This window comes from Mus musculus, chromosome 8 (assembly GCF_000001635.26).
Source record: "Mus musculus strain C57BL/6J chromosome 8, GRCm38.p6 C57BL/6J".
Taxonomy (NCBI): Eukaryota; Metazoa; Chordata; class Mammalia; order Rodentia; family Muridae; genus Mus; species Mus musculus.
This window is the reverse complement of record NC_000074.6, coordinates 71,751,753-71,758,578: the sequence shown is the minus strand read 5'-3', so window position 1 is coordinate 71,758,578 and position 6,826 is coordinate 71,751,753. Positions and strand designations below refer to the sequence as shown.

Genomic DNA, 6,826 nt, shown 5'->3' with positions numbered 1-6,826 from the left:
ATTACAGATGGTTATGATCCACCATGTGGGTTCTGGGAATTGAACTCAGGACGCCTGGAAGAGCAGTCAGTGCTCTTAACTGCTGAGCCATCTTTCCAGCCCATGAAATGAGCTTTGCACAACATTTGAGAATGGTTCCTGAATAAACAAGTATAGAATATGTAAAACCTTACACTAGTAAAACTAAGTCAAAACACTGGGACTCTTTTTTTTAATTAGGTATTTTCCTCATTTACATTTCCAATGCTATCCCAAAAGTCCCCCACATGCTCCCCCACCCACTCCCCCACCCACCCACTCCCACTTCTTGGCCCTGGCGTTCCCCTGTACTGGGGCATATAAAGTTTGCACAACCAATGGGCCTCTCTTTCCACTGATGGCCGATAGACCATCTTCTGATACATATGCAGCTAGAGTCAAGAGCTCTGGGGTACTGGTTAGTTCATAATGTTGTTCCACCTATAGGGTTGCAGATCCCTTTAGCTCCTTGGGTACTTTCTCTAGCTCCTCCATTGGGGGCCCTGTGATCCATCCAATAGTTGACTGTGAGCATCCACTTCTGTGTTTGCTAGGCCCCGGCGTAGTCACAAGAGACAGCTATAGCATTGTGTGCAATGTGCAGACACAGAAAGCTAGCAGAACTGCTGAGTTAAGGGTTAACTTGATTCTTTCTGGCCACTGCCTGGCAGCTTTGCCCATGTCATTTATCATTAGAGCTTCACAGGAAAATGCAAGTAGCTGGCCTCTGAGCTACTGTGTATAATGAATCAAAGTTAAAGTTTAAACAATGATAAACTTGCAATTATTATTACTTTGGCTATAGGCCTAGGAACAGGCCTTGAAACTTTGGAGAGCAATTGTAATTCTTGGTTCTTTGTGGGTTGTGGTTATTCCTTTAAATCTAACTTGGCAACAATTATACAATGTCTTTTTTTTTTACCTCCATTTGGAATATCAATAAAAGACTGGGGCAATAAGAGAAAGGCAAGAGTTCGAGTAGTGAGCATGTAGAAAGCGAGTGAGGAGTATGTGAGGTGAATGTAGAGAGTGAGTGGTGAGCATGTGAAGAGCAGGTGAGAGAGTGAATGCAGAGAGCATGAGAAGAGCATTGAGAGTGAGTGAGGAGAGAATGTGGAGAGTGAGTGAGGAGAGAATGTGGAGAGTGAGTGAGGAGAGAATGTGGAGAGTGAGGAGAGCATGTGAGAGTGAGTGAGGAGAGAATGTGGAGAGTGAGTGAGGAGAGAATGTGGAGAGTGAGTGAGGAGAGAATGTGGAGAGTGAGTGAGGAGAGAATGTGGAGAGTGAGTGAGGAGAGAATGTGGAGAGTGAGTGAGGAAAGAATGTGGAGAGTGAGTGAGGAGAGCATGTGAGAGTGAGTGAGGAGAGAATGTGGAGAGTGAGTGAGGAGAGAATGTGGAGAGTGAGTGAGGAGAGAATGTGGAGAGTGAGTGAGGAGAGCATGTGAGAGTGAGTGAGGAGAGAATGTGGAGAGTGAGTGAGGAGAGAATGTGGAGAGTGAGTGAGGAGAGAATGTGGAGAGTGAGTGAGGAGAGAATGTAGAGAGTGAGTGAGGAGAGCATGTGAGAGTGAGTGAGGAGAGAATGTGGAGAGTGAGTGAGGAGAGAATGTGGAGAGTGAGTGAGGAGAGAATGTGGAGAGTGAGTGAGGAGAGAATGTGGAGAGTGAGTGAGGAGAGAATGTGGAGAGTGAGTGAGGAGAGAATGTGGAGAGTGAGTGAGGAGAGAATGTGGAGAGTGAGTGAGGAGAGAATGTGGAGAGTGAGTGAAGAGAGAATGTGGAGAGTGAGTGAGGAGAGAATGTGAAGAGTGAGTGAGGAGAGACTGTGAGAGTGAGTGAGGAGAGAATGTGGAGAGTGAGTGAGGAGAGAATTTGAGGCGTGTAAGAAGAGTTTTGAGAGTGAAAGGAGAGTGCATATGGTGTGTGTGAGATGTGTGTGAAGAGTGTGTGTGAGAGTGAGGGGAACACACAGAGGTGTGTATGCATGTGGGAGTTCAAGAAAAGCAGAGTGCACAGAAGAGTGTGTGCAGCCTCAGGCTAAGAGTGAATGAGAGACAGAGAGAGACAGACAGACAGACAGAGAGAGACAGAGAGAGACCAGAGAATAGAGAACCTTTTTTTTATTAAATGAATTTATTTTACACTCCATATTCCATTCCCTGCCCCCCATTCACCCTTCAACTGCTCCACATCCCACACCTCCTCCCCACACCCCAGCCCCATCTTCATGTGGAGACCCCAATCCCCACCCCACCTGACCTCTAAACTCCCTGGGGCCTCCAGTCTCTTTCCATCCCTGTAATTCTTTCAGATAGGAACAATTATGGGTCAGAGATGTGACTGTGGGATGGCAACCCTATCCCTCACTTGATGTCCTGTCTTCCTGCTGGAGGTGGGCTCTATAAGTTCCCTCTCTCTACTGTCAGGTGTTTCATCTAAGGTCCCTCCTTTTGATTCCTGAGAGTATCTTACCTCCCAGATCTCTGTACATTCTGGAGGGTGCCCCCAGCCTCCTATTTCCTAAGGTTGCCTGTTTCCATTCTTTCTGCTGGCCCTCAGGGCTTCAGTCCTTTTCCCTCACACAATACCAGATCAGGTTCCCCTCTTCCCCCTACTCCCTCCCCCCCATCTACTTTCCCTCCCAAGTCCCTTCTTCCCTCCCCACTTGTGATTGCTTTCTTTAAGAGAAAGAAACTTTAAGCCTTGAAAAATTGCCTGTCAGCTTTTACCCAAAAAGTAGTCTGTGTATATTTATTATGCACCTTCCAAATATCCCTGCTTCCAGGTGAAAACTCCCATCCTGTGTTGAGATTGGACCCTGACATATGTGGAGGTCGGAGGACAACTTGCAGGAATAGGATCTCTCCACCATGTGGATTCATGGATTCAAATGAGGTGGGTTAGCCTTGTGGCAAGCACCTTTACAAACCACTGGGCCATCTTGCCAGCCTCACTCACTAAAAGCATGTTTAGGCTCTGACAGTTGACCTGAAGGTGGCCCTGTATGCAGCCCCATACTATGATACTTGCACCATGCCTCGTGTCCAGATGGATGCCATACTTACCTCCATTCCCTCGCTCTCCAGGGAGACACAAGAGCAAAAAACAACATGGGTGACACCGAGTTGATGGGTCCCTTTACTTGCTGCGCAGCCTTCCTGTCTAGAAAGCTCAGAGCAGGGGCTCCTACCAGCCCCACATATGCCCTACATGGCCAAATATGGCAGTGTGTCCCCAGGAAGGATGCTGCTCTGAGCTCCCAGATGGTGGCTCTGGCCTGTGCCTCCCTGGTCTTGGTGCGAAGGCTGCTACTTACTTCCTGCTCTCATAGAAAGCCATGATGTCCTTCCTCAAAAGCGTTAACATCCAGCTCCTCAGAGCACTCAAAGGAGAAGTCTAGCCCTGTGCAGCTGCAAGGGAGAAGCTCAGTGAAGCCAGCAGACACACAGCACTGACACAGCTTGGCCAGGTATGTGTGGTACCCACAGAGGCCAGAAGAGGGTGGTAGATCTCAAGAAGCTGGACTTACAAATGGTTGTCAGTGCTGGGAATGGAACCCGGGTTCTCTGGAAGAGCAGCTGCTCTTAAACACTAAGTCTCTTCAGCTCCTTCTAAGGGAATCAAAGAGTCCAAGCAGTGCCTTCAGAACCTGCCCTGCACTCTGAGTTTCCCCACAGGCCTGCAGGCTTAATGGCACTGTCCTACAGAGACAGGCAGATCTCCCAAGAATTCAGGGCCAGCCTGGTCTACACAGCCAGGAACACACACAGTGAGACCATGTCTCACAACAACACAAGACAAATAAAATTAAAAACCGGGCTCAGGTGGAGAGGTCTACATATCAGTGGGTGTGGAGAGATCTGATTAGAACCTTTCTTTCCCATAGTGTTCTGTAGTGGCCTCAGCTCCTCATCTGTCATTGAGAACTACTGCACCCACCCTCGTGTGTGGGAGGATTCCCTGAAAATGCCTAAGATGGTGCCTGGAACATCACAGGTCCCCAGGGAACGCTCACTGTTACTCCTGCGGCCCAAGCATCCAAGCTGTTCTGGGTTCCCCAAGTCATCAAGCAGCATGGCTGGAAGGTGCATGCATGCCTGTGGTTGGAGGGACATGCCCCACTCAGAACTAAAGATATCCTGTAGAGGACCTGAGAGGTCCTGGGGGATGGTTAAGGTACTAAAATGCCGTGAGCACCAGGGTTTGAATCCCCAGAACACGTATGAAGGCTGAGCACTGGAGTGTGGCAGCTGCCTGTCATCCCAGTGCTCATGAGGCTGAGAGGAGGGGTCCCCAGAGCAAGCCAGCCAACTAGACAGGCCAAATGGGTGAGCTCAGTGAGACCCTGCCTAAGTGTATATGGTGGCCAGAGCCATGATTCAGTAGGTAAGGTAGAAACAGATCCAGAAAGACTTGAGGCTTCCACATGCACAGACACCCACATACACACATGTAACTGACCCCGCCATGTCCCCGAAAGACTATGTGCTATATGTGGAAGAGTATGTGCATGATACTCTGCGATGCCTGTGTACTCTGGATTCCATCCCTACTTCTCACCACAGATTGTCAATGCAGTGGAGAAGCGTGCAAATCAGTCACTGGAAAGCAAGGCAAGACATCAGCAGAGAAACACCAGCTGCTCCTTCAGAGGGCCTCCAAGAACTGGTTCTCAGTGCCCACATGGCAGCTCACAACCATCTGTAACTGTAGTACCAAGGGACCTGACACTCTCTGCTGGCCTCTTCAGTCACCTACATGCACAAACATATATATCACATAAATACACAAACACAGAAGATTCAAAATTTAAAAATATTAAAGTGAATACTTGGAAATTTTCAAAATAGTTGTAGTTGGAAGTGTTTAGTGATGAGGGGACCCGAGCTGCATCAGTGTCAAGCCTGGGCTTTGAGGACACTGTAGTCCCTTTTGCTCCCCTACCTCATGGGTGCCCTGAACTTAACTGGGAGGAAACGTAGCTCTATAGAGGCAAATGGTATGGATGCAGCCAGGGACCTGTGTGTGTCAGATGCCCCTACTCTTCAGCAGAAGGGAAAGCGGGGGCAGCCAAGGCCATGGTTCAGTGGGTAAAGCACTGGCCTCCCCAACCTGACAGCCAGAGTTCCATAGCAACAAACCCGTATGAAAAGCCATTTGTGGTGTTTATCTGTCGTCCCCACACTCCTACAGAGAGAGATAGGATTCAGAGAAGACAGAATCAGCTAGAAGCTGCAGGCTAGAGAGCCCATAGTATGCAGAGCCACAAACAGGTGCATGCAATTCCAGTTAGCTGTCCTTGTCACCTGACTGCCAAGAGTCAATCTGTGAGGAAAGCTATGATTGACAGATAGCCTGGATCAGACTGGCCCTGGGCTGTCTGGGGGCTTGTCTTGATCTCCTCTCTAAGTGGCCATTGGTCAGAGTGTTTTTATCCCAGCAGTCTAGGACAGATATTCTGCCTCAACAAGGTAGAGGAGACGAGGCACTCCCAGCCACCCCCACGCATGCTCTGGCACACGTGTCACTCTGACACTGTAGATGGACACATAATTCATCAAGAGGGAATGGGTGCAGGACAGCCATAGAGTGCCTGCCCAGTGAGTGCGAGGACTGCCTTGTGCTTTCTGTACAGCAGCACAGAGCTCAGTAATCAGACCAACAACCTAGTGAGAAAATAGGAAAGACTGAAACACAAGGCACAGGGCCATGCCTGGTCTACAGCCTGGTCTACAGAGTAAGCTCCAGGACGACCAAGGACACACGGAGAAACCTTGCTTGACTTAAAAGAAACCAGGGTCAGGAGTGCAGCACAGCGTCCTTAATGTGTGAAGCCAGATCCGTCACCAGAAAGAGAAACAAGTCAAACTTTACATTCAGCTTTTAAAATTTGTTTGAGTGTGTGTATGCACACACATACTTATGTGCAGGTGGTCAGGGGACAGCCTTCTGGAGTTGATTTCCTACCTCTACCCTTTGGATCCCAGATTAGTTTGTTGGTTTGTTTTTTTTTTTTTTAAGTTTATGCACCATGGGATGCTGAACCTTCCTTTGGCTTGTTGAGCAAAAAGCAGAACCAACACCCAAGCTGGTGTGAATCTGAGTCCTGTGACCTCACATGATGGCCTACAATGATCTTGGTGGAAGAGGAACCTAGATGAACACAGCAGGCTAGAAGCAACTGTAGTGAATCTGCACATCAGACAGCAGCCATCCACACAGGGTGGGAGGTAGGGGAGGTGGGAGCAAGAGGTCATAGGTCAATGGGAGCCACCAACTCCAGCTCCTTACTCCAGGGACCCTCAGGGATAAAGAAGTCTCTGACATCAGGGTCATGCCTCATTCTGGTTTGGCACTCATGGGGCAGGGGTGGTGGTAGACTTGGTTCAAGACCCTCCAGGCCACACATTCCTGAAACTTTTCCCATGCCAATCTCTACATCACTAAGAATCTGCTTGAGGATAATGACAGGGAAGAACTCATCAAATGTGTTCCCCATATTCCCATTTTTGCCTTTTAAAAAACATTGCCTATGTATTTTATTTGTTCTGCGTGTTTGTTTGCATGAGTTTATGTGCATGGCATGTGTAGGAGCTCTTGGTGACCAGATCTTCTGGAACTGGCATCACAAATGGCAGTGACAAATCATGTGGGTGCTGAGAATTGAACTTTGGTCCTCTGCAAGATCACTACGTTTCCTTAACTGCTGTGCCATCTCTCCAGCCCCATTTGATCTTTCAAAGTTTGTGCATGCATTGGTGGACATGCATGCAAGTGAGCAGCATTTGGAGGCTGGGGACAGCTTGGG

General features: G+C 48.6%; 1 long non-coding RNA gene across 2 annotated transcripts; it reads left to right on the top strand.

Annotated features, from left to right (window-relative positions):
- The first annotated feature begins 2,383 nt into the window (after positions 1-2,383).
- On the top strand, positions 2,384-6,549 carry Gm35572. 2 transcript variants are annotated; one of them, XR_870507.3, is made up of 5 exons: positions 2,384-2,410; positions 2,804-2,913; positions 3,105-3,487; positions 3,905-4,103; positions 4,584-6,549. It is a non-coding gene; the product is annotated as a predicted gene, 35572 (long non-coding RNA). The 2 variants fall into 2 exon arrangements; XR_379080.4 differs by lacking the exons at positions 2,384-2,410; positions 2,804-2,913 and having other exon boundaries at positions 2,922-3,487.
- Positions 6,550-6,826: the final 277 nt, after the last annotated feature.